This window comes from Sus scrofa, chromosome 4, assembly GCF_054392235.1.
Source record: "Sus scrofa isolate SSC_HxYL_T2T_F1_AM1 chromosome 4, Sscrofa_HxYL_maternal_Yorkshire_Landrace_v2.0, whole genome shotgun sequence".
Classification (NCBI taxonomy): domain Eukaryota; kingdom Metazoa; phylum Chordata; class Mammalia; order Artiodactyla; family Suidae; genus Sus; species Sus scrofa.
The window spans coordinates 18,329,885-18,337,906 of NC_139386.1; the positions used below are offsets into that span (position 1 = coordinate 18,329,885).

An 8,022-nucleotide genomic window follows, 5' to 3' on the forward strand; every position below is an offset into this window, starting at 1 on the left:
TCCCCTGAGTGAGCTTTTAATTACTTAAATAAGCTGAATATTGAGAGTTTTATAAAGTAAATATTCATTGGCTATGCAGTGGCACACAGAAGTTCCTGCACCACAACTGTAACCAGAGCCACAGCAGTGACAATGTCAGATCTTTAACCCGCTGACCCATGAAGGAACTCCTAAACATTTTTGTAAAAATGAAACTTCTGCAATCCTTGCTTTAATACCAATCTGAGTGCCCATGTAAAGAATCTATCACGCTCCACATTCACTCCATCCTGACCAATGCTGTCCAACACAATCTTCTGCAATGATGAAAATGTTCTATATCTGAATTCTCCCATATGGTAGCCACGCTGCCTGGGTGGCTGTCGCGTGCTTGAAATGTGGTGAGTGGGCCCGAGGACTGGATTTTTAATTTTGTTTAATTTTGGTTTATTTATACCTAAATAGACACATGGGACTATTTAAAACTACCATATTGGAGAGCATAGATCTGGACCTACATGTAAACAAATTTAAAGAAATAAGAACTTGGGAGTTCCCATCGTGGCTCAGCAGAAACGAAGCTGACTAGCATCCATGAGGATCCAAGTTCAAACCCTGGCCTTGCTCAGTGGGTTAAGGATCCGACGTTGCTATGGCTGTGGCGTAGGTCAGCAGCTACAGCTCTGATTCTACCCCTAGCCTGGGAATCTCTGTATCCCACAGGTGTGGCCCTAAAAAGCCAAAAAATAAAAGTAATAAGAATGTGTCACATGGCAAAATATGGAATGCCTGCTGGAAACCTTATCTCATTATGTCAAATCTACCAACTTCATGCTGAAAGGATTTGTTAATTAATTTTTCTCTTATTTAAGAGTTCTACCACTCAAATTATTTCCATGCCCTTGTGAAGTGTCTGTCCCCACTATATTTTCCCACCCAGGACACACAATTGAAAAAGTATCTTGTTGAGATCTGAGTTGTATTTGTAGTGTATGAGACCTTCTGTTTTTGTTTTTGTTTTTTTTGTTTTGGCGGCAGGGCCACACCCACCGCATATGGAAGTTCCAGGGCCAGGGATCAAATCTGAGCTGCTGCAGAGACAAAGCCAAGTCCTTGACCTGATGTGCCACAGTGGGAACTCCCATGTGACATCTTGTAAAACAGAGTCTTCGGTTAAAGGCTCCTTTTGCCCAAATCTAGGATGAGACACATGGGTGAAAAAGAAAACCCTGAGTGGAAAATGGAGGTGGGCAGAAGAGAAAAGAAAGCAGGGTACATAGACTGGTTTATCCCCACCCTCCTCCATGTGTTCGCTACTCAGGATGCCCAAACATGGAGAAACATGGTAGTTGGCAGCGTCTGACCACAACTACCTTTCCATGAAAATGATCACCATCTTGAGGGAGATCAGAACTTTGTATAACCAGCATTCAATGTATAACAATTGGTGAAATGAACCAATAAAGCCCACATCCATCTACACCAACCCTGCCAACAGGAGGAGGGATTTGCACTCAGCTACTTATAGGGGTCTAATAATTTGACGTATTTAGCTATAGTCCTGAGAAGACCTTGGCAAACTGTATCACCTCCCTGGGATTCAGCTTTATGCGTCAATCCAAGAATTTGCATATTGGAAAAGAGAACTCATCTTCCCGATCGTCACTAAAGTGTGACTGTGTTCATGGTCTGGACCTTTAATGGAATTGTTGGATCTGTGACATGAGAGGACTACAAAAATGGTCCATCCAGGCATTCCTCACTTACAGGAACACCCTTTCAGGGATGTTTTGTTGGCTAGAGCTGCCAAAACAAAGTACTGCAAACTGAGTAGTTTAAACAACAGAAACTTTTTGTCTCACGGTTCTAGAGGCTGGCAGTCCAAGATCAAGCTATCAATAGGACCACACTCAGTTCCCGTCGTGGCGCAGTGGTTAACGAATCCGACTAGGAACCATGAGGCTGCGGGTTCGGTCCCTGGCCTTGCTCAGTGGGTTAACGATCCGGCGTTGCCGCGAGCTGTGGTGTAGGTTGCAGATGCGGCTTGGATCCCAAGTTGCTGTGGCTCTGGCGTAAGGCCTGCGGCTGCAGCTCCAATTCGACCCCTAGCCTGGGAACCTCCATATGCCGAGGGAGCAGCCCAAGAAATAGCAAAAAGACAAAAAAAAATTAAAAAAAAAAAAAAATAGGACCACACTCCCTCTGAAGGCACTAGGAAAGAATCTGCTGCAAACTCTCTCTTAGCTTCTGGTTTGTGGATTGTGGCAGCATAACTCCAATATTCACACAATGTTCTCCAAGGTGAATGTATCTGTGTCCAATTTTCCCCTTTTTATAAGGACACACCAAGTTATATTAGCTCATAAGACTCATGCTACCCCATTATGACTTCATCTTAACACATCTTAATTACAACTGCAAGGACTCTATTTCCAAATAAGGTCATATTCTGAAGTTCTGGAGGTTAGAACTTCAACATGTAAATCTGGGAGGAACAGAAATTAACCTACAACACACATTCAAACATTCCAGCTTTATCTATTTTCAAATACATTGCTTTATAGCATTTACATAGTACTTGTCTCCTTTTCTAAAAACTTTGTGTATTTTCCAGGGAGATCATATATCATTTCTATTGTCTGGGTATGAACTAAGAGGAGCACAAAGAAGGTAGTTGACATTTCTAAATTTACACAATTTTGTTGAACACAATTTGAGTTTCAACAAACTGTTTCAATTTGAGTTGACTATCCAGATTTCTAGACCAAGGATCCATCATTGCCACAAGATTAGATCATATTTCCTCTTTTACATACATGATTTGTTTTTCTAAAGCCACCTTTTTTTTTTTTTTTTTGCTATTGCTTTAATTCCTAACCAAAATGAATGTTTAAAAGCCACTTAGTCTTGCCTGTTTTCTGTACCCATAAAAATGCCAACCTCATCCTTTGTTACCTTGTTTGGTCTGAAGAACATATAAATTATTCTCAGAGCATGACACTGGGTTCTCAGTTTTCCTACAGGCAAATGAAATGGTTCATGACTCTGAACCTCAAGACAAGCCTTGGTTCCTTAGAGTCATAGGACTATCTGTGGGCATCCAGCTGAAGGATTCCCAGCAATTTCCCAGGGGCAAACCATATAGACGGTAGGAAAAAACCAAAGGTTGGAAGTCTGGTGGGATACGGCTAAAGTGCCATCATAGCCACATACTAGCTGCAAGTAACATCTCAGACTTTTTGATATAATTTCAGTAGCATAATGGAACTCAGCAACATGCATATATTAGCATTCTATAAATCAGAAAGCACTATACAAATGCTAGATCTTCATGGAATGGTAGGTATAGTTCACTACTGTCCCACTGAGCATTTGATCTGGTCATTCTGGTCCGACCACCACCACCAGCCACCTAGGTATATTCAGGACAATCCTCTCGAATGTTACGGAGTCTTTTGACCAAGGAAAGTGTATTATCCACAAGGGGTGGGTCAAAGGAGGACTAAGTAAACCTGAGGCATAACTGGGTACCACCCCTGCTGAAGACCAGCACATGATGAGGACCTGTTCAGAGGATATGCAAACAATGAGTAGGCCCCATGCTGCTTCTTGGCACTAGCTCCAGGTCTTCCCTGTTCAGGCGTCACATTGCTGCTCAATCTTTCTGCACACAGGTCTTCCCTTCTCTCTCTCCTCTGCATAATAGAATCCTCACCTGGTCCAAGGTAGGAAAAGTTTCAATATGGTCTGGAACTCCCAGAATAACTGTAAAGCTCTCTTACTGATGGTAGTTTCCAAGTTCCCACTGTGGCTCGGTGGGTTAAGAACCTGATATAGTGTCCATGAGGATGCAGGTTCCATCCCTGGCCTCGTTCAGTGGGTTAAGGATCCATCATTGCCACAAGTACAACGTAGGTCACGGATGGGGCTCAGATCTGGGAAATTCCATGTGCAGCAGATGCGCGCGCCCCCCCCAAAAAAAAAGGAAAAAAAATTACTCTGATATGGGTCCAGCTCCAGAGACTAGTTTAATGGTCAGGAGTAAGTTACAAGTACTTACAAAAGCTCTTCAAATGGTTATAGGATGCAGGGATGTGGGGAGGCTTTAGGAGTGTTGCCGAAATTCGGCCTCTGTCTGCCAGTGCCGAATTGAAATGCAGAGACAGAGTTTTGGGTAAAGGAGAAAAAGATAGCTTTATTGCTTTGCCAGGCAAAGGGGGCCATGGCAGGCTAATGTCTTAAAGATGGTGCCCTCCTTGGAAAGGGTTAGGAGGTGGTTTTATAGTTTGGGGAGTGGAATGAGGATTAGGGTTATGGATAAGGCACAGGGTAGAGGCAAGCTTGTATTGCCTTTCAAAGCTGGTGTTTAGTAGCCCCAGGGCTAGTTCTGGTGGTCCTCCTTCCCCGAAAAAAGAATGCTTGATCAAGCAGTTCTTCCATTTGTTGGGGGTTTTAGTTCTACAGAAAGGCTCAAAGATGTTGTCATGTATATTCCTTGAGGAGGAACCAAGACCCTGCCCCAAGGCTGCACTGCTTCCCCCCACCCACCCCCACCCCTGTCTCTGCATCCCCTTCCCCGATTAGCAGCTGCCCTTTGTTACTCAGGGAAGGTCAAGGAGGCTGAGGTTTCTTCCCTAAAAACAAGTAATGGAGGACACAGATAGTCTTGTGTGCCTAGGAGCCCCACAGGGCACTAGCTTGATTACAGGACCCACTAGACTAAATGATTCTTCCTAACATGCTTTCATTCTGTTTTTATACTTTAGCACAATTAACTGTTCGAAAGTGGGATATGAGATCCCTGGAGAGGACAGGAGGAAAGAAAGCCTCCAGAAGAAACTGAGACAAAACCGAGAGAGAATCAGAGAGACATCACAGAAAATTTCAGCGTGTCCCTTTGGTTTTCAACAGCCTTCCCCACCTGGGGAGGGTGAAATCACCCCTTGCAGTGAGGAAACGGTGTAAAAGTAGGTGACTTTCAGAAGGGCTCCGTCAAATGGCAAGCCAATTTGCTTCTCTGCTCTGCCAGAGTGAAAATCAAAAGACCAGCGGGAATTCAAAGAATTCCCTTTCCTAATGATTCATTTACCCCTTTACAAAATATTTATTACAGTGCTTTCTTGGATACCATTCAACCCTCAGTCATTCAACAGATACATACAAGGTGCATGCTATTTATCAAGCACCATTCTAGGTACTGAGATCCAGACAATATCCAGAAAGATCTCTTAGGGTTAGGAAAAAAACATGCTGTGATGAAAAATAAGTTGAAAGGGTCCCAAGAGGATGGAGACAGACCCCCCCACCCCCCCTAATGTGACTGTTCCCCTTGGAGACCAGCTGTGGACATGGGTACCGCCCAGCCCCAGGTCTACATTCTTTCCCAGAATATGGAGCAGAGAGTAACGACCTACAAGCATTCACTGCCCTCTGTCACGGGACTCGACCCCTACCCCTCTGTTGACCTTACCCTCCTCTTTCTTCATCGTTCCCGCCACACGGTTCTGCCATGAACTCCATCCCACCACAGATCCCTTATAAGCTTAGCACCTCCGCACAGTCAAGACTGGTGCCATCTTGCATTCAGCCCGGGGGGCCCCTCTGACGCCTTCATAAGTCTTTTCCTTCCCAACCAGACCTTGCGCGTCCCTCCCTTGGCAAACCTCACGTTTGGTGCTGAAACCCGCGAGCAATGAAAGGTCCAAATCTAGACAGGCTCTGCTGTAAAACTTGCCCGCAAAGTCTGTGACTACACATGCTTCTCAATCTTTCAAGGTGCGGCTGAAAAACCCCTATGTGTGCCGCGTGGAAAGATGGCAATTACTCACGGGAGAATGAGGAGGCCGGTGCTGGATGCGCAGTCGGTAATGGAAAGGCGAAGCTCCCGGCTGGGCGCTCCTCCCTGGCTGGGCTCGAGGGTTGGCAGGAGGCGCGTAGATCAGGGGCCCAAACCTGGGCGGGATCCGGATGTTACCCCGGAGGAGCTGCCCCTGCACGCTGCTCCCCGGTGGGAAACCCAGGGGTTGGGGGGGTACCGCTGACCTGCTTTCCGTTCTGTCGCAATTCCCTCCCGGGTTTCGGCGCCAAACGTGAGGTTTGCCAAGGGAGGGACGCGCAAGGTCTGGTTGGGAAGGAAACGACATTTTCGGAGGCGTCAGAGGGGCCCGGGCTGAGCGCAAGATGGCGCCAGTCTTGACTGTGCGGAGATGCTAAGCTTACAAGGGATCTGTGGCTGGATGGAGTTCATGGCGGGACCGTGTGGCGGGAACGATGAAGAAAGAGGAGGGTAAAGTCAACAGAGGGGTAGGGGTCGAGTCCCGTGACAGAGGGCAGTGAATGCTTGTAGGTCGTTAGTCTCTGCTGCATATTCCGGGAAAGGTGTAGACCTGGGGCTGGGCGGTACCCATGTCCGCAGCTGGTCTCCAGGGTGAACCATCACATTTGGGGGGTGGCGGGTTTGTCTCCATTCTCCTGGGACCCTATCATAAATCAGGGATGGGGAACAGGAAATGGGGTGGGCAGAAGGGCACACGTTTGGACAGAGAAAGGCTCATTAGAAAAAAAAAGCTCTGAAGCAGGTGAGAGCATAGAGCCTTGGACTTCAGTGAAAGAGCCCCCAGCCAAGGGAAGGGCAAGAACCGGTGACTCCTTTTGTCAGTCGCTCCAGAGAATCGTCTCTCCTCAGAACTTGAATAGGTGACTTGAGAATCAATGTATTCTCTCTTGCTTTGCCCTATCTCAAAATTATTTGGAAATGGAAAATAGGAGAAAGTGTTTACATACAGCTCGAGCATGGGGGCCATTGCATTGGTGAAGAATTTGTCCTATCAATGAGAAGAATCGGACCCTTCTTTCCTCTTTGTATTAATAAAGAGAGCAAAAGGAACCTTTTCAGGCAAATAGCCCCAAAGAAAAATCTGAGCCACTGTGGGGCTACAAAGGGCAAGTTCCTGGCCTAGAAGCTCAAGGGAAGATCAGTAACCAGGGTGGCAGAAGCCCCTCAGCTCTATGCTGATTTTCAGCACTGATGCGATTTCCCTTTATCGTTTTTTTGGAGCAGTCCCCTTTCCCATTAGGGATCACGGCTGCTAAGAATAAAGTGGTGTCTGTTCTACTGGCAGAAGGCACAATGGCCCACTCATGTCATCAATGGGAGTCATTGTTTGGGAAATATTGCCACTGAGACTTTTTTAAATGCTAAAGAATTAATTTCTTGTTTCAATGCTGATTGCCACTCAGTTCCTTTTTTTTTTTTTTTTTTAATGCAAGAGGGTTTTTTTTTTAATTGTAGTGGGTCAAAAAGATTTTTTATGAAAATAAAAATTCAGATTTGTGAACCTTTCCAGAACCTTTGATAGTATTTACTCAACAGCTCACATATAGAAGAGAAAGCAGCCCAGAAAAGCTGAGTAACTTGGTTAAAGCAACACAGCTACATAACAACAGACTCAGAACTAGGAATCAGTCTCTTTGTTCTCCATCCAGAATTCTTTTCGTTATAGCAGCCTGTGCCATTAGAAATATTTTGGTTAGAGGTAGCTGTATTTCACCATTAAATTCTCTTGCCAATTAAGAATATGCTCCCAGCAATTTTCTTCCTTAGTATTCCAATACAAAGTCCAGTCAGATTTCTCACGGCCTTCTCAGTGACTCAGTGCTATCTTTTTGACTTAAGAAAGGCAAGTCCTTGTAGATAGGTCAGCCTTGAGGAATGAAAGAAATGTGTTGTTCCTTCAGATACAGGCACGTTTCCTGATGCAGCATGTTCTGTGGCTTGTGTGGACATTAGCTATCAAGTCTCTGTCCCCTTCAGGTGACCTGGCCAATGGTTTGTTGCTGGTAAATTACTCTTTTCAAAAGCTAAGGCTACTTCAGCCTTCAGGATGCAATGCCCTGAAGACTATATACTCAGGGAGCCTCACTGGAAAAAAAAAAAGGAGATCCCTCTAACATTCGGAATCATACAAGCATGATTCAGCTCACACTTGTACTGGACAAGCTCTGCTTTATCTGCATATCCATTCTTCTGCTGGCATTAACAGA

General features: G+C 45.3%; 1 long non-coding RNA gene across 1 annotated transcript in view; it reads right to left on the reverse strand.

Annotated features, from left to right (window-relative positions):
- LOC102159324 (uncharacterized) overlaps positions 1-5,997 on the reverse strand; it is a 538,926-nt gene extending 532,929 nt beyond the window's left edge. Inside the window, exon 1 of the long non-coding RNA XR_014843429.1 lies at positions 5,808-5,997. This is a non-coding gene — a long non-coding RNA (uncharacterized LOC102159324). The remainder of the gene's footprint in view (positions 1-5,807) is intronic.
- Positions 5,998-8,022: the final 2,025 nt, after the last annotated feature.